The 23,262-nt window shown below is 40.2% G+C and overlaps 1 protein-coding gene and 1 long non-coding RNA gene across 35 annotated transcripts in view; one reads left to right on the top strand and one right to left on the bottom strand.

Annotated features, from left to right (window-relative positions):
- The window catches only part of TENM3 (teneurin transmembrane protein 3), a 770,347-nt gene that overhangs the window by 561,961 nt on the left and 185,124 nt on the right, over positions 1-23,262 (top strand). The gene's annotated exons all lie outside the window — the stretch shown is intronic.
- LOC146761053 (uncharacterized) lies at positions 11,748-18,710 on the bottom strand. Its single transcript, XR_014945325.1, has 3 exons — positions 18,531-18,710; positions 12,646-12,832; positions 11,748-12,042 (listed from the first exon to the last, which is right to left on the bottom strand). It is a non-coding gene; the product is annotated as an uncharacterized LOC146761053 (long non-coding RNA).

Genomic DNA, 23,262 nt, shown 5'->3' with positions numbered 1-23,262 from the left:
GTAGGAGCAATATCGTAGGCTTGAAGGATGTGAGCCTCAGAAGAGCAGCAGGGACTTTGGCTTTCAGAAGGGTTTTTCCCTACAGGAATATGTGAGCGTACAAGGAGGGGGCATCTGGTAGAGCTCCTGCTTTGAGGCAGGTGGGTGGTTTCTGTCTGTGTCTTATTCTATTTGTTTTGACTCTTTTATCTGTACTTGATCCTCATGTTGCTACTTCTCTGTGCATGTGGCCTTCTCTGAAGGTCTGGTACTTATGTGACTCCTTGTTTGGAACTGCTTAGTTAAACTTTTTTTTCCGCATTCCTTTGGTTATTAAGGAAAATGAATCAGGCTGCTCCGCAAAGCTAACAATAGCACCGTGACTGAACCTGTTTCCCTTTATCTTGTTCCTACAGCATTAAAAGTTGTTGATCATCCACTCCGGCCTGCTGGCAGGCATGTCTGATTTGTATGGCACTTCAATCTCTTTACTTTTTGTCAGGAAAACGCCCCTTCCATTAATAGTTTCAGCTGTTCTGAGTGCTCCATTTAGTGTGTTCTGTGGTTTTTTTTTCTCAGTTTATTCTTCCACTAACCCTAACCTGTTAAATCAGTGCTGCAGAAGTTCATCATTTCTTGAATTTCTTCTTGAATATGAACAGAAAGTGTTTTAAACACTCTCACTCTAGTTGCTGAATATATTTTCTTCATATTAGGTATTTTAATGTTGTTTCTGCCTTTGATCTGTTGGAGTTTTTCTAATGATCTAAGCCTTTCTTAAGATCAGTCGTCATGTACGTAGCAGCTACATAGAGACATCTCTCCTACATTAAATACATGTCAGTGTGATGTATTCCGTGTGTGTAGGGGAAGTCTCTTACTTCATCAAAAGACTAGTTAGTGTTTAAGCATTTTGTTTGTTTGGGCCTTTTAAGCATTACATGTTTTCCAGTCTGCCTATAGTTACATGAAGCTGTGATGTTTTTATGATGTTGACTTAACACATATTGTAACAAAGCTCATAGTTTTGTGGTTGTGTTGTTTTTGCTTTTAAACTGCTGAGGACCTTGAAATAAATCAATGGGAAGAAGGTTTAAATCTGTGTGATGGTGAAACAGGACAACGGTGCCTCCAGCTGATGCTTTTTGGAAGGAAAGCAGGGATGTGCCCACTGTCCTGCACTTCACGCTAGGTTATAGTGTTATTTTTCTTCTATGTTTCCTTACTGCTGTTTCTGTGACTGATAGTCATCCTTCTATAACCGTTTTTAGGAACATACACAGTCCAGCGTCTCCGGCCCTTTTTATTATTCTTATTATCATAGCATTATGCAATTCCACAGCACCCTTCGTGTGTCTGCTGCTTGCACAGAGTCGTGGCATTAGGGAGTTTCATGAGGCACGGCAGCCCATCACTGGTGCAGTTGGTGGGATGCAGGGCGCTTACTCCCCCAAACGTTATTTATATCCCTGCTTACTGCCCCTTGCGCTTTCACCTTGGTGGACTGTTCTCTGCTCCGGTCCGTACTCCTGGCAGTATGTGAACTTTGTGCTCTCCTATCTGTTAAATGGCTCGAGCAGGGAGCTATAAAACAATTCCAGTGAACTTTGTGCTCTTGACATTCGCTCAGTCACTCGTGCCCTAAGGGGCATCTTCTTGGAGCTTTTGTTTCCTCTATCAGAGTTAATCAGAGACTAAAAGACTGTTTTGTCTTGAGAGTACAGCCCGTAAAGCAACAAAGGATCAGCACAAATCACGGAACTTCTTATGGCATGTAAGGCTTGGTCATCTCATTAAGTATTTATGTATGCTTTCTTTTTTTTTTTTTTTTTTTTTTCCTGCAGCTGTCATATTTCTCAAAGGAGATGCAGCACCATATCACCACGTATACTTGTCTTCGTGCCTCTTTGTGAAACTGCAATAGGAAGCTCGTTTTCTTTTTCTTTTTTTTTTTGTTTCTTTTTTTAACGAGTCAGGCATAACAGATCTGCTGCTGCTTGTAGTTGAAGCATTTTATAGGCTTGCAGGAAAATACTCTGGAGTGTAAGCTGTTGAGGTTCTCTTTCAAGTGTCAGCTGGCTTTTATAATTCATTATTCTTTGCTGTATCAGGTTTCTGAGTTGTTTGTTTATGGTGTGTTGTTGGAGGGTTGCTTGGGGTTTTTATTTTGGGTGGGAAATTGTTTGGGGTTTGTTGCTTCTATTATTTTCTTCAGGGTTTTACCTCTTAACATAAAACGGTGTTTCCCTTCTGTGGTCAGTTTCTTCTTGAGTCAAGGGTTTCAGCTATGAGAGATGAATCTGTTGTACCTTTTTGTGTGTCTACTGCTTGCACTTGTTCCCTGCTCCTGGTGTTTAGCACTGTGGCAGTGCAGGCTGTGCTGGTGGTATGTGGCTCCTCCGGCAGCTCAGGCACTGCGTGCTGAATAAAGACTAAGCCTCAGTGCATCCCAAAGAGCACTTTTTGAATCAGACAGAGTTATGAAGGTACCAAGCTTGGAAAACTGCTGCAAGAAGGAGTATGTTTGTCTTAGTGTAGCATCTGTATGCGCTGAAGAATTTTCTTCCAACCTGTCCCCACAGGGTGAAATATGTTTTCTCTGAGCTTCTCTTGAGCTATTCTGGGTCTGTGCAGAGCAATATTCTGTTTTTCTTGTGTTACTGTGTATCAGATCTACTGGCTCTGTTATTTCATTATTAGTACATACATTTGGGGTCTCTTCTAGTTATAAGAAGCTTATAGAATATTTCAGGGGGCATACATGCAGGGCCTGGTATACAAGCACAGGTTCTTATGATGAGGTCTCAGGATTGATGAAGTTTTCTCCTGCATCCATATCTTGGATTTTAGTAAGGAGGATTGCTGGCTGCTTGCTTCTCTGCATCACTGTGACCATTTGTATTTCAGTAGGACTTTATCCTAGGGCTAGAATTCATTCCCTCCTACAGGTCTCTGACTGTTAGACTCACTTCTTACCCTGTGTATTTGAACTGCTGTTTCACTTTTGATCTTCTACTCAATATCACTATTGAACCTTCCTGCTCACTTACAAGCACAACATTTCGATCCTGTTTTTATCTTGCATCTTACGATTTGGAAGTTCTGTCTTGATGCTGTGCAACTATTAAGCCATTTGCTGCAGCTGTAACCTCTGGATATTTTCTAGAATTGCTACTAGAATTTACTTTTCATTGTGCTTTCTTAAATTTGACCAAAGTCTGAATATTTCTGTACTCAAGGAGGTGTTTTTCATCTATTTGGCTCTTATCCTTCAAAAAAATTTCATTTTCTTTCTAACTTTCCTTTTGAATGAGTTTATGCTGTTCTGACAACGGGAACTCTGCTTTATGTGGAAAAATTAAAGAGCAGCTTGTCTGAGAAATTCACACTAAAATGCAAGTAGATGAGAGCATTTCTGTGAGAAAGCTGAAATCTATTGCATAGAGGAAAATCCTTGTCATGAAAGCCTGCAGAGAAAGTTGTGTGTCTGAAATTGTGAGAGACAGATTCAGCTGTCAGCTATTCATATGAAATAGATGAGGTGATAAAACAAAGAAAGAAATACCAGCAGTAGTTAGAAGAAATATTTGTATTTTCCTCCCATCTTGTGTGTTGTAGTTGTTGACAGTGGCCACAATTCCAACATTTTTATGGGAATTTTAGCAGAATGATTCGCAGTGCTGGAAATTCATTTCATAGAATCATCAAGGCTGGAAAAACCTTCCAAGCTCATGCAGTCCCCTGTCTCCTTTTGTTGCTCTTTAGATCTATTATTGTGTTTGGGTCCCTGAGTTCTCTAGTCTGACTGTATGAGGCTGAAATTACATGAGTGGATTTTAAATTGTGCTGTTCCTGAGGCACAGGAGCGAGTTGGGCCCTGCTCCATGGGCGCAGCATCCATGCCCACCTGCTCTGGAGGGCTGAGCAGCTTGGTGCTCATTCCATCCTAGCCCACAACCTGACCTTTGGTGTGGCATCCTGCAACTGTACTTTGGAGGCTGCGAAGGAAGGCAGTGCTTTGGAATAATGAGAGGAAAGATTGCCTCCTTGCTGAGCAGTGAGCGGAGCTGCTGCCTAGAGGGGACTGCAGTTTGTTTTGTGGAGCTGTTTCTCTTTGAAAGCACATTTTAGAAACTGTTTCCACATTAGCTTCACAAAGCATTTGAAGCTGTATCTGTTTCTCACGTGGAAAACTTACTACAAAGTAATCTCAAGATATTTACCAAACCTTTGTGGTTTTTTTCCCCTTCTCTCTTTGTCCTCTTTTCATCTTCCAAATTGCATTTTCTGGGAATTAAATAATAATGGGCCTGTTTTGTCAGAACTCCCTTGCTGCTGCATTGTTACAGCCCAAAGAGAGTGTGGAAGTTTTCCAGCAATACGTTGAATTTCTGGCCTGATAATCACACTTTTGTTGCTGAGAACTGTGGTTGCTGAAATCCCAGCTGCCATATTTTCAGGTAATTACTTGAGGGGGGGGGAAGAAGGGGAATTATTTTACAGTATGGAAAATGGTGACTGAATGTAGTCTAATGTCAGCCATGAGTTTCAAGAATGCCTCTTACATTATGGATATCTGTTGCTCTTATGCAATGATTAGGATAGGTTACAGAAAAGTCTTACAGATGCTGTTTCATCTTCTTGATCAATTTGTGATAAAGTTTGGGAGCTTTTATTCTGTTGCAACATATAATTCAGTTATTGCAGTTATGTCTTTATTCACTTCCTTTCTTTCCTTATTTTCCCCTCTATTTGTATTCTATATATATATACACAATTACTCCAGGAACAGAATTTATGGTGTTTTATAATGTCTGTACACCATGTTGTGCATAGTATCATAAAGAGCAGCAAGAAGTCAGATGGTATATTTAGGAAAACGTTGCACTAAAGGTTATTACAGACATTATATACTAACATTGTCACGTCCTTCTGATCCTGACATATACTTTGTGAGAGCTGTAGCCTCTCTTTTGGCACTCTGTCTCTTTCTTAAGACATAAAACATGGAATTACCACAGAATACTTAAGGCATGCAAAATTGTTGTGCATCTTTTAACACTTGTTAATATTTGTTAACACTGACTTTACTCCTTTCCAGTTTATAAATATCTCTAATCCAAATGAGAATTAACTATATAACTTTTTTTTTTTTTTTTTACTTTTCTTGCAAAAAGTGAAGGAAAAGGGATTAATACTGATTTGGGAAGTGGATTTAGGAAATCAAGGTTACTTTCCTTGTTTTTTTCTGTAAGTGTCCTGCTTGGACTCCCATCCTCTCAGAGGTGTAGGTGAACAGTCCCAGTCTGTCACTTCTTTCTCTTCCCATCACTGTTCTCTGCAGTTGGTGGCAGGGGTAAAGTCTGCCATGTTCTCACTGCACCGAGCCACAACTTCTGTTAGGGTGAAGAGCTGCATTTCCTCTTTGGGTTCTGACTGGGACAGGAAAGGAATAGTGCTGAGCTTGGTACCATCAGCAAGTGAGGGCTGCAGCTACCTGATCTTGTCTGGCAGCTGTTGAGCCTCACAGCACCTGAGGAAAGCACATCTAATGGTGGCATGGTTGGTCAGAGAGCATTCCCTCAAGAGCCTCAGGAATTTTGACTGGTAGCATTTGCGTGCAGCAAATGGCCCCCAGATTCAGTGTATTCATTAGGATAAGGTAGTGGTAAGATACTCAGTAGCTGGATTAAATTCTTGTGAATTTACTGGCAAAAATCTGGACCCCTCGGAGTTCTCAGGCATCTGAGGTGGGGATGCTCTGGATGGTGTGCCTGCACCAAGGTACTGCAGTCCCCACTGTAAGCGTAGATGAGTTCTTACTTATTTCATCAAGTCTCAACCATACAAGGTGCATAGATGTGTCTTAGCTGTGATTTAACTGTGCCCTTGATGCATGCACTTATAGCAGACTGTCAGGGCTCGTTTTCACCTTTTGTCATTGCTATTTGAAGTATGTCGTGTGTTCATTGGGCAGCAGAAATAGTCTGCATAAATGTTCTGAATAGAACTGAAGGAAAAACAGCTTAGGTATTCCAGCAAGAAGATTCCCATTCCAAATCAGGACAAAATAGGCATCTTTCAAATTATTGTGGTTGGTAAAAATAACCAAAAAAAAGAAAACAACAACAAAACACAAAATATAACCTCTTCAGTGTAAATCATCAGAAACATTTCCTACAGATAATCATGAAATACTTTGTTTGGATCTAAACTGTATAAAATAACTGTTAATGCCTCTTAGATTGCATTTGAAATCAATACATTGCAAATGGGCAAACAGGAATATTCCTGAGATATTTCAAACGGATCACAGAGGAAATGCTTTGGAGCTTGCATCTCCAGAAAGCATGAGAGTGAAGAATCTTCTCCAAAATTGAGGAGCCGCTGAGTATAGTGCTCAGGGCTTAAAAAACCTGTTTGAAAAAAAGGTGCTTGATGCAAAAGCCAAGGTAGGAGTATTGCAATGTCACAGCTGTTTTTTCAGTGTAATGTGTTGTGTACAGGTACAGATTTACCTCCAGATTTATCTCCATTTAGAAATGGAGTTGGGTTGATCAGGATAGAAAATAACGCATACTCTGTAGACAAAAATGCCATGTATAACTAAAGCTTGGTAATAATTTTTTCTTTATCCTTCCAATTAACTACCATCTAACTTAGTATAATTCATTCATTTTACTCCATGTGCCCTAAATGTATTGGCATAAAATTATTCTAAATGGAAAGCTGGAGTAAATTGTCTAAAGGTATGTAGTATAGTTGTGGTATCACTCTGTAGCATCTCTTTGTTGGACTGTGTCTGTACAGAAAGTGATCCTTTTTGGGCTGCTGCAGATGCCCTGGTCAAAGCAGTGCTGGGTGAGAGTTATGCTTATGTGTCTCCTTCACAACTTACATCTGGGGTGGGGGAAAGGGGCTCTACCCCTTTGCTTTACATCCTGTTTGGTTAGAGCATGTCTCTGTGTAATACTAATGTCTGTGCTCACAGAGATTGCTAGAGGCAGAGTTTCAGAAGTTGAAGCACAATCCTCTGTTAACGTGTTTGTATACACGTAGGAATTGTTTTCATGTCTCCTGTGGGAATTGTAAATGGGAGGAGAGCGTAATTTGCATTTGTGTACCAAGATGCTCATATTTAAAAACAAGGACTTTCTCCTTACTTTCAGATGCAGCATATCAGACATTGGTGATGGAAGCAGAGAAGAGCCAGGCCGAAAGGAGCAGAGTTTTATTTCTGACCTGATAAGAGGGCACTCCTGCAGCTCTTCACTCCAGCTTGCAGTGAGGCTGCCCTAGCAGTCAGTTTACTTCCTGCAGTATTGATGTTGCTACAGGGTTGTGGTGAGGCTGTCAGATAGCAATAGTTCGGAGTGGTCCCAGTGCAGCATCAGCCAAAAGCACCGGAGCTGCTGCAGGAGCAGTGCAAACAGGTGCTCTAGTAAAACGATGATGTTGGTCCAGGCTGCCTTTCATTTGTTTTCACTTCCCTAGTACTGTTCAGTGTTGAAAATATTGATTTACAGGTAGAAAAATAGCAAGTATGTTATTCTTCCCTAAAATTACAGGCTGTATGCTTTGTTGTTGTAGTTGTTAATACCTGGCTCTTCTGTCAACTAAGTGGAAGCTGGTTTTCAGTGTAACAAGTTGCACGTGTGCCTTTCCCACCCTGGGCTGAAAGCAGAGCTCCTGGCACCTCAGTGATCCTGAGCCTATGCCTTATTGATCTTTGGTTTTAGGTCTAATACATTTGCTGTGCAGATTGTGTGTGGTGCAATTGTATTGGTGGTGGCAGAAACTGACATGTTACACGTATTTCAGTTGAAACTGAAAAAAGAGGCAGCTCTGTCTGGATCTCTACTTGCTTCTGCAACTAAATGTAGCAATTTTCTGTGTGGTTAGGGCTTATTTGTATTGGGATTTTAATGGTAATGTTCAGAATTAAAACTCAGTTTTCTGGATTAAAATTAATAATACTGTTTTTTCACACTATGAGCGGTACTTACCTACAGTACAGGAAAAAGTGAAGAAAGAATGAGCTTCACAGCAAAGCCACTCCCATAACATGAAGAGTTATTGGCCAAGTAATGTCTTAAATCTAGAGTAATTAATGGTCCTTTATAAAATCCTTATAATTCATTACATCTTTTTTTAAAGAGCATGGACTGAGAGTTTTTCTTGCTGCTTGGTCTCCAAACCCACGTCACTGACAAAGGACTTTGGAAAGATAGGGCTGACATGTTCTCAGGGCTGGAGAGCCACAGTTGTGGCTTTATGTAGGTAGGGGTGGTCGTGTTTGGTTTGGTGCTGGGAGTTTCATTTGTTTTTTTAATATGTTTGCAGGAAGGAAGCAAGCAAATACAGGCAGTGCATCTGCAAATGGGCAGAGCCTTGTGGAGCCCAATGAGTTAAGTGGTGTTTTGTACAGGTACACAGCTCTGCCCACAAGAAAGAAACTGTGGGGCTGACCCAGAGTTAGAAGACTTAATTGCATTTAATAAAAGTCAACATATAAACAAAACTAAGTTACGATTCTGCTGTTGAGGTGTTTTTTTTTCATTGCTTACTTTTTCTTGTACTTTTTTTTTCCTCCATTGTTTTGTGTCTTCCCCAACTTCTCTCCATTTTTTTTAAGAGGAAACTGTGATCCAGTTTTGTGAACGAAGCTATGATGAACCACAGAGCTTAAACAAGCTTTTGGAGTTTGTAAGCAAGGTGAAAACTGGTTTATGGCTGAATGCAAAAATCAAGCCTACGATTCTGACACCAGTGTATTTCTGCTCTGTTTAACTAATGTTTTTATACTGAACATTCTGCTAAGAAATTTTAATTAAAAGATGAATTACCAGCTAAAATATGGGATGAATATGTAGAAAATGTCTGAAGTCTGCCTGCAGAGCAGTAAAACAATTACTTGTGACTGAGGCTTTTCTTTTTTCTAATTTTTAGTTTGGAGAGATTTGCTTATTTCTCACTTGGTCTTTTTTTAAGGGTAATTTATTAAACCTTTGATGGCCTCAGTGTTGGCTTCTGTTTAATGGACTGTAAATGTCTGAAATAGTAAGTGATTTTGGACTATGCTATCAAAGATGGCTTGAAAAGCAGTATGGTGCCCTGACCCACCAGACAAAGGGAGACAAATGAGCAGAAGCATGGTGGACTGAGCAGTATGGTCAAGGAAAAGAAATTAGTTTTCTCTATCTTTGCTTTTTGCTGCCTAAGTAATACTGTTTGTTATGTTAAAAATACTAAAAGAAATCCCTGTTGCCTTCAGCATTTTTCTGCATCTGACTGTATCTTCAAGTAGCGGAGGAATGTGCAGAGGCAGAGCTTGTGGGATTTTCCTTGGTGAAGTACCAATATAACAGTTTGCAATTTAAAATCTGTCTTTGCTGCCTGACGCCTCTCAGATACGTATTTGTCAAACAGGAGGTTTGTGTTTCACATTTGTTCTTGAGTTGCAGTGCACTGAGATGGAATGTTTTTCTTAGAGAACAGGAATGACTTACCTTATCCATATCAGATTGTGAAGGGGAGAAAGAAAAGCTGATTATCGAATCAGGTGTACCTTTAGCAGGCTTCTGTAACTGGCATGAGACCCTCGGTCTGAGCACTCATTTCAGCATGAAGATACCTGGTCCTTTCATGTTCACTAGTTGGCTGGAACGCAATTTCAGTTCACACAGATAGTACGATGATCTTTCATTTAAAGGCTAATGCCTAAAAAAGCTTAGATTCCATCATGTTATCAGTCCTTATAAGAACATGTGTATTTAGTGTAATAATTGCAGTAAGTGCAAACATGTGCTCAGTTAACACACCCAGAATTCAGGAGGTACCCACGTAGCTGCCCAGTCCCAAAGCCCCATGGCCTTGTGAGCTCACTGGTGCCTGTGCTGACAGTGGTGCAGCTGCATAGGCTGCATGCGGAACAGTTCAGCTAATCCCAGGATCCCAGCTGCTGCTTGGCACTGTGGCAAATTGTAGAAATGCGCTGGCTTTCTCAGAAGTGGCTTTTATTCAGTTTGGTCTACAGTCTTCTGTGCTGTGGAAATGACCAGAGTGAGTTCAGACAACCATGGCCTGTTAAGCATCCAGACAGCATTCCCTTCCATTTAAATATTTAATTTAAGCACGTGTAAATGACTGTGAGAAGCTTTCTTTACAGCAGTGGTCCACAATGACTGCTTTTTTCCATGAGAAGGTCAGTTGTGCTCTGCTTTAATACGCACTTCTAACAAATTTTTTCTGTGATAAGTGCACATGCTGTTAGTATTTTAATTTTTAAAATCAAGCTGCAGTTTTGTCATATAGTAGTATTTCAGAAATAAACAATCATCTAGAAATATAAATGTCTGGAAGCATCAGCTGCTTCCACAGTCCTGCTTTCCGAAAGGGCTGTAGACCAAAAGCTGCCCAGAGCATCTGTCATAATGTGTCCTGGCAGTCTTTGTGTTGAATAGCACTTTCTCATTTTACTGCCCCTCTCTGAGCAACAGGCAGTGCATACAGTCAGTGTGGCAGCCAGACAGGTCCATGTCTGACTGTAGCAGAGCTTATCAGGAGCTGTGACAGGGCCAGGTAATGCTGAATGCTCTCTACGTACTTGCATTGCATCAGCTTCCTGGCTGTGCCTAGCCAGGAGGTCTGCCACAAGACCTCTGTTCCGGATTAGAAGGTTTTTGCTTTCTTCTCCAATAGATAAAGGCACTTATATGGCAACTCGTGGCTGAGATTCTTTTGAGATGTAATACGTGGTCATCTTGTTTGTTCTTAGGTTTCTAGCTGTGGAGAAAGATTTATGTTAGAAATCCTGGGGAAAAAATATACTTCCAGCCAGATTTGTGTGCTTTGATCTAAAGTAATGCACCAAAGTAATAAAAGATTAAGTGGCCACAAACTTTAATGTCAGCTTTAGCAGTCATTAAGATCTTTCAGGTGTTCTGTAATCGTTAATTCAGTTCTCAGTTCATTAAAATTATATGTTTGTTGAATTTGTAGTTGCACCAGGACTTCAGAATTGTGTCTTCTGTGGAATTTGTGCATCCTCTATATTGTGGTTGTCATAAAGTGTTTCTAAATACAGCAGTATTTCTTTACACAAGTTCCCTTTTAGTGGACAACAAGAACTGCATCAGCACTCTTACATTTCGGTGTGCCCTGGAGCAAAATTCCCCTCAGACACCAAGCCTGTCAGGACACAGTGATGTGTCATTTTCATTTCTTTCTGAAGATTTTGCAAATGGCCTTTTTGTGTAAATATCAAGGTGAACTTAGTAAGGAATGATATAACTGTTCATATTACTTTGACTTTGATTAATGTCTCAACAAAGTGTCTTTACCGGGAGTTCCTGTGGGTTTCTCTTTTGTATCTCTAGATGTTGAAGGGTAAATAAGTTAACTGAATCTTCAGTGTAATCAGCTGGGTATTGTATTCAGGTAATTGTTTGACCAGGGCAGTCATATGGGTACTATGAAAGATGTGTTTGTTTGGAGAGAATCTCTACATTAAAGAGATGATCAAACAATTTTGTTGTTGTTGGCAAACTGGATTGTTTGGCACTGGAAGAAAGAAAAGGTGATGATGCACAACAGGACTTTTTATCAAATGCAAACACTTGATAATACATTGTTGTTCAGAAAACCAGAGTGCATCTGGAGTAGTGTGAGCAGGGCTATGAAATGGGGGTTCAGAGCTGAAAATGGCCATATCTCGAAACAGACTGATGAGTATCTTTAGCTTTTTGGAGCTTAAATAACTAATTCACTTTTAGTGCTGTGTTTTAACAGATTTTTATAATGTTGTGAATTAGGCATTAGCTTGTATCTACCAAAACAAATCCCTTTCTTCAGTGCTTTCCAGCGTTTTAAGTAGATTTTAATGAGGAAGAACTAGAGAATATAAAGCAGGTTCTGCTAGATTCTGACACTTTGTGTTTAAGAGCAATTTCTCAAACAGATAATGCACAGTGGATTCCTGTAAGTTTGATGCCATAAGAAGAAAATATTTCTTTCATGTTGTGATGCAGCTGCTTCATCTTGGAGATGGAAATAGTCATACATCTGCAAAGGGGAAGTGTAGAAAAGAACAATGCTTGTGAGTAACGTGTGCGTAACTCCCAGAAGTTCAGAATTAATTGCTTAATTTGAGTGTGCATATCATAAGTTTATGTATACTGTAGGAAGCTTGTTTTTATGATGGTGTTATTTCAAATTCCTGAACTGTTTTTTGTGCTACCTTCAAAGAACTGGGTGCACAGTACAATCCAGATATATACGTGTATAAATATATACAGATATATACGCACACACACACTTGTGTGAGTATTCTCATTGATTTATGTGGTTACACATATAAAATATTCATACTTTAATAGAAAATAAAACCAGTCTTTATTGAGTTAAGCTGTGAATGTGGGCACCGGGCTGCAGAAATGATTGATGGTTTTCTTACCACACGTAATAGCCTAACAGCATTTCACAAAACCTTTGTTCGCACTCTTAAAAATTACCGGAACATTTTGTTAAAGAGCAGATAGTAAAATGTTAAATCTCTGCTTCGGTATTTCAGAGAGTTTTTCCCAAATGCTGCTCCAGATAGATCTAGAATGTAAGGGTGTGTATGCCCACAGTACCACGCTGAACCAGTTGAAATAAAATGCTTACCATGCGAATCATGTGGCTATTGGGTAGCTCCAGTAGCTCCACTCCTGCTGGTGTGCTCTGCCTTGCAGGGTGTGATGTGGAGGTGACCACTGAGCCTCGTGTCCCCTTGGGGTCCTGTTCACCTTAGATAGCAAGATCTTCTCTGTCTGCATTGCTGGTGGCACAGTAGGCATCCTGCAAAAAAGAACTGGACAAGGGGAACTTTCAGATGGGTACCAGAAATTCATGCCATTAATCACTGAGGAGCATTCATGTTGTGTGCTGTAGTTACTGTAATTAAGGACTATGGTAGTATTTTGTTGTGGGTAGCACCCTCCTGGTATTTTTTTTTCTTCTGCTCCTTTTTCTCTGCCTTGCTTATTCTCAGGAGTGAAATTATTCATGGCCAATGTACTTCTGTATTCCCCCCATAATTTACTGCAACTTCTCTCTTCCTTGTTCCCTTTGATTGGCTTCTCCATGTAGTCATGTAGCGCGCAATACAAAGATGGATTGTATGGCATTCTCTGCTGGGGAAAATCAACACATAGAGCAGGCTCACTGCCAAGATGTTCATAATTAAACTGTTGCTATGGATAGAATTACATCAACGTTTCTATCAATCATTTGCTGCAGTTTTGTGACCGCCAGTATTGGGATTTTTAGCGTTTAGTTTCCTTTTACTTCCTGATTTTCAAATGAAGCATTAAGACAGAGATGTATTTAAAAAAAAAACAAAAAAAAAACAGAAAGTACTAATTGTTTGAAGTCATAGGAAAAAAAGAGAAGTCCATAATTCTGGCTTTGTTGTGAGGTATTTGTCTGCATCTAGCTAATGGAAGATGCCGGGTGCAATTGTTCCCATTCAGAAGTCATGCTTTTGTGACCCAAGAGCCTACTGCAAAACCGCAGTGGTGTGATAGCTGTCAGGCAAGTGAGTGGGCTGTATAGCCAGAGCATTACCAGCTTGCAATGTTGCAATTTCACTAATACAGCAGGTGCGAGAGAAAACAGCAGCAAACTGGTTAAACTTGTGGGGGTTTTTTGGTCCCCATCCTCTCTTTTTCATGCACAGTAGGTTGTGAGATGGGCTGATGACAGCATAGTATCTAGCAGACCATGTCGGGGCTGAGCATGCCTGCCCAAATACCAATGTGGTACTTCACCTGCTGCTGTGTTGCTAGTGTTATCCCCCATTGCAGTGATTTTCAGCAAGTAATTCCTTTTGGTAGTACTCAAAGCGTTTGGTGTACACTAACGAGTGTGCAGTGCATTAAATGAGGAGAGGCCCAGAGCTGCTGTACAAATGAGGTAGACTGAGGGGTAACAAATGATATTGAGTGCAGGGAAGATCGCTGTAACGAGATAAACAGTGTGGTGTCACAAAATTGTCTCCCAGTTGACAAAACAATCCATATTTTATAGATTGCCTTAAAAATTGAAGGATGGAGTCAATTATAGCCAATTATGATGCTACATTTACTGGAGGAGTTTTCATGTCCTTTGGGGAGGAATAAGGAAACGCTCAAGTCAGTCAGAAAAAGCTTTTGCGTTTGCTTCCTCCTTTTATCTGAGCGTGAGTCTTCCTGCTTCTTCAGGTGGAAACTGTATGTGAAACCTGGGACAGACATCTGGAGGAAGATTTTGTAGCTCTTTCATTGTACTTCGTGTTCAGCCTGAAATTATGGTAGATAATATGACAGAACGAGGAACTTGAATGCCCACAGCCCTCACTGATGTTTGAGCTCACTCTGTGGGACCTGTGTGTGCAACCTGGTGATGGCAGCCACCATAATCATTTATTTCTATGTGCTGTATTGTCTCATTTGGGCTATTCTCCTGGCACTTCCATTCTGAGGCTGCATGGTATGCTGGAGGGCTGCACATCCCACAGATCATATGCTGTACAACTGATTGTGAGGGACAGCATTTCGATCCTTGAAAGACATTCTGTTGGTAGTATCAAAGACTCAGATGTATAGATATTGGGGTATTTAGTGGGGAAATGCTTAACAGTAAACAAGCTGAGTAGTGTTTCCATGAGTTATCCTTCTGTGTTCAGGATTTCATTTTACCAGCTAGCTTCAGAAAGTGACCTAGTACATGTGCCAATGACAAAAGCTACTTGTAACAATTCAGATCATGCTTTCTGCTTTATGAAATGGTATTGTAAAAATACTCTCAAAAATGGCATCTGAAATAGTATTAAAACACAATTTCCCTTTGATGAGGTTTTAAAGCACTCGTATGAAAAGTGACACTGCTTTGAGTGGCTCTGTGTCAGCATTATGCAATGGTGTTGCACACAAGTGACGTTAATCCATTAAGGGTGTGAGGGTCACTTATTTTTCTTGTGAAGTCATTAAACACCCTTATTGATTTCTGTTCAATCACCTGTGTTCTGCTGGCATGCAGCAATCTCTAGACATGCTAATAGTGCTGTTGCTAATAATGGTTATAGACCGGAGTTTTAAAGACAGATATTACATTCAAAATAAATTATCATGCCTAAGTGAAGCACAAAGGAACTTAGGGAAGCAATACTACTCTGCTGTTTGCAAATTACCCAAACCTGCTTTATTGCAGAAGATTGTGTGACACAGATGTTCTAAAATCAATAATTAGTCATTTTCAGTACCTTTTCTGCTTTTTCTAAACATACCACGTTAATTTATATTTTTTGACTGCTTCTGTGATGTGATGATCAAGCGACTTTGAGAAACTGAATGCAATCTTAGAAGTTCTGTAATAATTTAAGTTTAAGGTTCGTAACACCAGTTTTTCTGCCAAAGTCTGTTTGAATGCTGGAGTGTAAATGCTTTACATTTCACTTGCTAGTACAGGATTATTTTGTCATCTGAAGCAGTGCTGCATACACACAATGTGAGTGGGACCAAATGCTGTCAGAGTACATTTCTTCTTCACTCCCTCTTACTGGATCTGTTCATCATGGAGAAATATGTAAAACACAATTAAATAAAACTGGTCATTTTAGCTCCGTATGAATGGATACACAGTAGACAAAAAATATATGTAATATAAAGGCATGCTCTGCTCTTTCCTACTTTAATGCCATCATAATGACTTTATCTTGACACTTTGTCTAGGCTTGTTTCCTTTCATAACAGATAACTGCAATTGCAGTTTACATTATTCCTACTTAGAAGGAAATGAGGTTTGAGATGAATTTAGGATATGACTGAAGAGTTGTGATATCTCTGTTAATTTTTGCAATAATCCAGTGTAGTAGTAATAGTTGGTGATATTTTTTTTTATTTTTTTAACCTCATCTCCTCTGTGCTTTGTGTTTGGGTTTTTTTTTTCCCCTTGTATATAAGTAGTTTAGCAGAGTAAATTGTCAGCTTCATCCTGCTCGTAGCAAAAGCAGGCGAGTGCAGTTATCTCCACAGCTGAGATGCGAAGTTCTCACTTGCAGGCAGTGAGTTGTGTTCTGCTGAGGAATCGCTGCTTTCTTTGTGGGTCTCTGCCAGCTCTTCAGGTCCTGGCAGGTCTTGTCGAACAGTGTGGGTCACCCCATCTCAGGCACCAGGCAAAACCAAGTAACAGTGAGTTTATTGTACTGGCTCTGGAGAAGCTTGTGTTTGCTCAGCGTTTCCTTTGTAGCCTGGTTGCCTGATTTCATTGAAGGAAAGCAGAGCGAGGCTGCCCTGCTAATGAATTATGACAAGCCTTTTGCCTGTCAGGCAGAGAGGCTCCTGCTTATCTCCTTCTAAAACAAAAACTTAATGGAAGATGCTCAGACAGGCAAGCTCTCTGATGATCCTCCTCAAGTGAGTGCCCCACTCTGCTGCCAGCACGCAGAGAGCCGTGAAGCTGCAAGTGGCAGCAGCGTTTAATGCTGCCTCCCTTATACTGCCTGAATAATTTTCCAGAGAGCAATCACTGTAGCTGCTGTGAACGTGGCTGTTTGTTTATTTTTCACCTTGGTCCTGGAGGATTGCTGACCTAGCTAATCTGCCACACGCAGGGTGGGGAGAGGTGAGGAGGAGATATTTCCACATCCCCAGGGCCAGTGTCGTCCTCCTCAACAAGCTGGGATCAGCGCAGGCTGCCTGAGGGGATCACGCCATGCTGGGCGCACATGGCCAGCTCTTAGGGGGATGGAGATGGCCTGGGATGCTGGGGTGAGTGCTGTGAGGCTGTTTGTCATCTCCCTGCGGTCTCACGGCTCGTTACATTGAACAGCACAGCTTCTAAACTGCCAAAGCTTCTTTGCTTTTATGTGCTGTGGCCTTCATTTGTTGGAATGCCTCAAGTTCACGGTGTGCTGGTCGTTTTGAAAACGGGATGTAATTACAAAGGTTTCTTATGCTTACCAGCAGCTTTTTTCAACCAGTGTAATCATCATTACTTGTGGATACTGTAAATTGAATATCCCCTCCCTAATTACATTAAACTCAAGGGTTGGCTGCTTAAACAGCCAAATAAGAAAAGTTCACTCTTTACTATAAATAGCAAAATTGTTCCTTTACTTCTGCTGACCTTTAAAACTAAGCGCTTTGCACGATGTCATCAGGTGTACATTAGAAAGATGGCTTGTAATTAGATCCGTAATGAGGAACTAAGTTGGAATGGCTTTCTGGAAAACTTCATTTATTCAGTGTTTTGTAATGGTGCAGCAGAATTGAAGCTTTGCTGCGTGCCAGGCCTTTGGATAGGGCTGGCTGCCCTTGTGCCCCACTTGCAAGGGGAGGGAGAAGGAGGCCATGCCTGTAATGGATTGGTCCTGCCCTTTGCATGCAGCGCAGGGTCGAGGAGCAATTCATCTAGCAGTCATGGACTTTCTTGGGTTAATTAATGTTTCTCCTCTCACTTCAGTAGACAAATGATGAGTTAATTTTTAGTAAGCAGCAGAATAAAAAGAGCGTGGCTGCGTGATTTTTGTTTTGTTTTTTCCTCTGATTAATGTGAGAAACTGTTGTCGTGCTGAAGTGTAAGTTGTCTTTTCTGGTGGGAGAAGACAGAGCTTAAATTAGTTGTCGTGTCTGCCTTGCTTTGAATCTGCTGCCTGTCAGGGTTTCACCCATTTTGTGCATTGTTTTCTCAGCGCTCAAAGAATTTAGTGAACAACTTGATTGATTTCCACTTACTTACGGTAACTGGAAATTTCACATCTTATACCAGCTAACATCTACTCTGTTTTCTTCATTCTACTTTAATTAAAATTCCTTCATTTATTCCCTCTAGAAGCTTTTTTTTTTTTCTTTAAGTCATGACTACTTATTTTCCCAGAGCACTTCCTGCTCAGTGTCCCTTATGTATCATATAAACGTGCTTGGATGGGACAAATGGAAGAAGTGTGTTTCAGCCAAGGCAAGTGCTGAAGAATTATGTCTATATCAAAAGAATAAAAAGAAAACTGCATTGAAGTAACTCATAATTTTTTTTTTAAATGAAATGGAAGGTTAAAACAAGGTGGAAAAAATAAGTTGTCTTAGTCTGTTTCAGAATAGCATTCATCCCTGTTACTCTCCTGGAGCAACTCTTAAGGACTGCAGCAAGCAGTTTAAAGTAATAAAGTACCCTGTGCAGCTTTGTTTCTTGTTGGAAGTTATGTCCATATGTGATATGTTCATTAATCTAAAACTAAAGAATAATTATTGTTCTCATCATTCACCATATTTCCTACCTTTCTGTAATTTATGCTATTACATGACAGGTAAAGAAAATGTATAGATTGGTTTATGCATGCTAGTGGTGTGTTTGTCTTCTGCCCACGTGTGTACATAACAAGAACCTCAGCAGGTAAAAACATTTGTCTGCCACACCAGTCTCATTCCAGTGGTCCCTTGGACAGACTATTTCATAGGAAAGGAAACAAAGAAAGAGAGCAATGAGGCAGGCAAAGGCCTTTAAGATCTTTCAATTCATTTGTTCCTACTTACCCTTTTGCAGGCACTTGTGCTCACCCTCGAGGCTTAAAATCTTTAGTTTCTTTCAAAGTGGCACGGCAAAGTGATTTTTAGCTGACTTCATAGTCCTACAGTGAAGTCAAATCTTCAAGCTTGTCTTTTCCCAGCTAATTCAAATACTGGTAAAGCTTGTGCTTTTAGCAATAGCTCAGCGGCTTTCTGTTACACAGTGATGCTTTTTAACAGAGCCTCTGTAGTTCTGTAATTTGTCAACCTCTTTTTGGTTGGTTTATCAGCAAGTATCTAAAAGGCACAGTCGCTTTGAATTCTGGATGTGACTTCAGACACAACTATTAGGAAACTCAGATGCTGTCAGTACGTTAGAATGTCTGTCTTTGTCCATATAATTGCAGGTCACTCTTCCTTCTTAAGCTTAGTTCTGTTTTGCTCCTAGCCACTATGGAAAATACTTAGTGATGAAGCTCTTCTCTTAACTTTTTCTGTGCTGGAAGCAGGGCTGTTCATCAATTGGGTGGAATTACTAAGTGGCATAATCATGGGCTCCGTTTTGCTTCCTGTTCAGTTTTTAACAATACCCAGCATTTGAGCTGCTGCTTTTGGCAGCTGAATGCTGAGCTGACATCTTGATGGAACAATTTATTGTAACCCAAAGGTCTCACTCCTTGGCAGTAACGTTCAGCTCAGAAACCATCCCTGTATGTGTGAAGTTAAGGTTATATTTTCCCATGTGAATCACTGTACGCTTATCTACACTGAATTTAATTTCAATCTCCTGATGTCTTTATGCAGTCCTTTGCAGCTTGCCCTCATCCTTACTGCCATGAGTTTGCATCATCTGCAAATTTGGTGGCTTCAGTGTAGGATAGACCAGGTGTTCAGATTTCAGACCCTCAGTGCTTTTCTGGAACCTGTATTAGAAGTTGGCAACATGTGGCTGCATTTGAGACCTCAGGTAGAAAAGCACTGTGTGGTGAGGTGGTGCACCATCAGCAGTAATTCTGATCCACTGCCTTTGAGTTGTGATGCTAGAGTGAAATGCTACATGGTATTGGCCATTTGTTAACTCCATACAGAGAAAGGACGGTGGGGATTGTAATGCATTTTGATAATGCCTAGCGCATCAGATTCTTGCATCTACAGTGTCACAAAATTGCTGATTATGTATGCTATTATTTGAAAGTTTTAGTAATATCCTATTCTGTTTTAATTTGTTTCTGTATCTCATTTCCCATTCTGGGGTGTGAAAGACTAATAGAAACTGTCAAAGAAAGAGGAAGATACTGTTCACAAAGAAAGATACTTGAAATTGTATGGGGTTTGTTATTTCACTTGTATAAAGCTGAGATAATGTTTGAAACTGCAGTAGTCTAGAAAGAATCAGATGGAAGCAGGGTCTTTACTTGGACAGTTTCATTTTTAAAACAGACACATATGGTCTCTATCAGTAATCATCAGTCTTATTTGACATAGTCACAGTTTGGATGGTGGATAATAAACACGCACTTGTGCCATGCTTGGTTGCTTTGTGGAGATTTTGTGATGTTGCAATAGTAGGGGACATTCTTTTGGCATTCGGTCTTGTGCAGCTGTCATTCAAAGCTGAGTGAGGTTAAGAGTTGCGTAAGAATAAGTAAGGGAAAAAACCTGGGGTCATAACTGTATCTTTGAATGAAGTTGTAAAGATGTTTGTGTTATGTATTCAGACTTCAGGGGTTCAGAACTGCTCTTTAGGCTGGGCTTAAATTTAAAATCCCCTGGGGCTGGTTTTCTGGCTTGTCGGTTCATTTGTTGTTGGTTTTTTAATTCTTTTAACTCTCTGAAGTAGGATTCCCACCCCACAAGACATTAAAATGTTGTGGGTGAAATACTTGGCAGCATGTCCCCTTGCTGCTTGAAGGCAAAACAAACAAGGCTTCTCAGGTGTCTGTGGAAGCATAAGTACAATTTGACTGCAAAGTTCTGCCGAAGAAAGCTCCTTCCCTCTCAGGGTAGAGGGAGAGTAAAGGAAGTCAGTTCTTATGTTTTTATCTTACATTACGGGTACTTAATTGCCATCATAACACTTAGCTAATTCAAGGAAAGAGTGTAAACAAATGACCATGTTCTTTTCCAGCCCTGTTGTTTGCAGCTGACAGAATTAAAGGCATTTTCACTTCCCTCCCAAGCACGCTCTCTGTTTTTAGAGAAATCTTCTGGAGTTTTGTCTGTGATGCTGTACCTATCTGCTGTCTCAGCAGGGTCAGAAACAGGGCAAAGGCTGATATAGGTACCTGTGCTCTAATCCACTGTGTTGCATGCTACAACCATGTTAAATCTGGTCTACTATATCAACCTTGAGTTTGGTCTCCTGAGGACTACTTGTCACCATTTGTACATCAACAACCTGAACACTCTAGGGTAAGAACTGTTTAACAAGAGGATTCTGGAAGTTTATTTTGAATTGGTCAGTGTAGCTTTCAGTCAGTGCAGTTTCTGCTTCAGAAGAGCTTTCAGCTATGAGGGTAACTGAGGCTAAGCTATGTTAGTTATTCTTCAGTCCTTCGTTTTCTGGCAGCAAGAGACAGGGACTTAGCTGGACACAGACACAGCACAGTGTACATGCAGAGTAGCCATTACGATTGTGTTTAGTAAATGCACTGTTTCTGAAAAGCAGTGTGCACTAGGCTCAGGCTGCACATTTGTCCAAGTGATTTGCACAGCCAGACCCTGTCAGGCCACTTCTGTCTAGCCTCCCGGGGCTCTTCCTGATGGACACTGGACTTGAACCCCAGGCTGTAGCTTAAATGCTTTGTTGGCTTTTGCTGTCCAGTATACCACAACTTCACTGGCACTGTTGAGAATAATTTCTAAACTTCTCCAATGTAGGTAGTGCCTCCTTATGATGTAGACTGGAAGAACATCTAGCAGATTCCTCCCTTTTACATGTTTATTTTAAGTCTTAATAGACTTAAGTATTTCAGGACTCTGTAGTAAAACAAATGCCTGAGGGAGCCTAAAATGTTCACACATAACCAGGGCTGGCAGGAGAACAAGAATTCAGTGTCATGAAAAATTTAGCAGGCTTGGCATTCATCTTGATGAGGAACTAAACACAGTTCTTCAGAGATTTTTGTGAAAAAAGAGGGAGAACATGTTGTTCTCTTGCTATATGAGAACTCATCTAGGTACTCACCTAGAATGGGGGAGATAGTTGTAACTTGCTGGCATGAATTGAGCAAAGTGTGAATGGTGGTGGTGATTTTGTTGTTTTTGGGGTGGGTTGGTTGATTTATTTATTTATTTATTTCTGTGATTAGTTACATTCTCAGTCTATTTGTGTCTCTCATGGATGAAATGTCCCATTAACAAGCTGAGATGCCATGCTACACTAGCATCTGGGAGTAAAGGTAGTTGCAGTCTTGTGTTGATGAGTCTGCAGATGTTTTGGAGGAGTGGTTGAGGGGTTATTTCATTTAGAAGTGTTTGTCAGTATCCAGCTAGAACACTGCTTTTAAACATTTCTTTCATGGGAAGAAACAATGGCATTATCAGTATAACAGTGCTACCTATGTATGCTATTTGACGTATGTTTTTCAACAGAGCACTGTAAAATATCTCTATGTTTTGATATACCAGTCGTTTATGTTAAATAGTGTAATTATTTAACTTATGCTAATTTAAACACCTCTACCTGTTCTTGTCTTGATAATTTTTGTGCAAGTTCACTTCTTTTTTACACTACCTTAATTTATAACAGAAGAAACTCATGAAACTTTTAATTGCAGTATGGAGGCAAATAAAGTTTTCTACTAATGAGAAAGGTGCACAGAAATGAAAGGGCAAGGAGAAAGAAGAAGGGAGTGGGGGTGGGGGGAAGTAGGGAGGGAAAGGTTGCCTTGGCTGTAATAGGGACAAGAGAGGCATCAGGAAGCCTTATCTCTAGGAGGTCATAGTGCCACCACTGTCACAGCACCTGCCTTCTCTTTAAACACATAGTGAAATTCCCGGAGGTATGCTGCCTGCCAGCCTTGCAGCATTCAGGCTGTAACCTTTGCAGGTTTCTAAGATTAAAAAATACAATATTTTACTAACCAAAGAGGAAAGGAAACTTAATTTTCTGTACCTAAACTGGGATCTTGGTAAGAGGATAAGATATGCCTGAAGCAAAGAAATAATTTGGTGCACTCTGACCAGCAACTTTACATTTGACTAGCATGGGAACTCCTCTTCCAAAGCCCAGTTAATAGAAAACTAGTGGGTTTTTCATTGATAAGATCAATGAAGGATAATCTGAGCTGGGAGTGGGAGGGAGAAAGCTGGATGCATTTTAATCCAATATATTCTATGAAAACAGACTGTTACCGTAAAAATGTCAAATAAAGCAGATGTGTTGTATGTTATTGTTTATAATAAATTGTTTTCTGCTTTTTCCGCTAGTCAGGCTTTTTCATAAATGTATTTTCCTTCCAAATGGATATGTTGTTGTTCCCATGGAACAGCTGCAGTAACATATTGTACTTGCATGATAGGATTTTATTCTTTCAAGTGGAGTGATGCATGAGTCATTTATGGCTAAAACATAGCAAAACTTATTATAACATTGTTCGTACCGTATCTTCTGAAATAAACAGATCCAGGAAGACACTTGCAGTGAAACTTGGTTTCCTAAGAGTTTATATGAACTGATGAATGTTATGGGCTGGTGTATTATCTTTATTCAAAAGAAATTTGAGTATAGTTCTTAATATCTCTAACTGCTCACCAC

This window comes from Coturnix japonica, chromosome 4 (genome assembly GCF_054131305.1).
Source record: "Coturnix japonica strain WE chromosome 4, WE-NBRP24, whole genome shotgun sequence".
Classification (NCBI taxonomy): Eukaryota; Metazoa; Chordata; class Aves; order Galliformes; family Phasianidae; genus Coturnix; species Coturnix japonica.
This window is presented reverse-complemented; position numbering and strand designations above follow the sequence as displayed.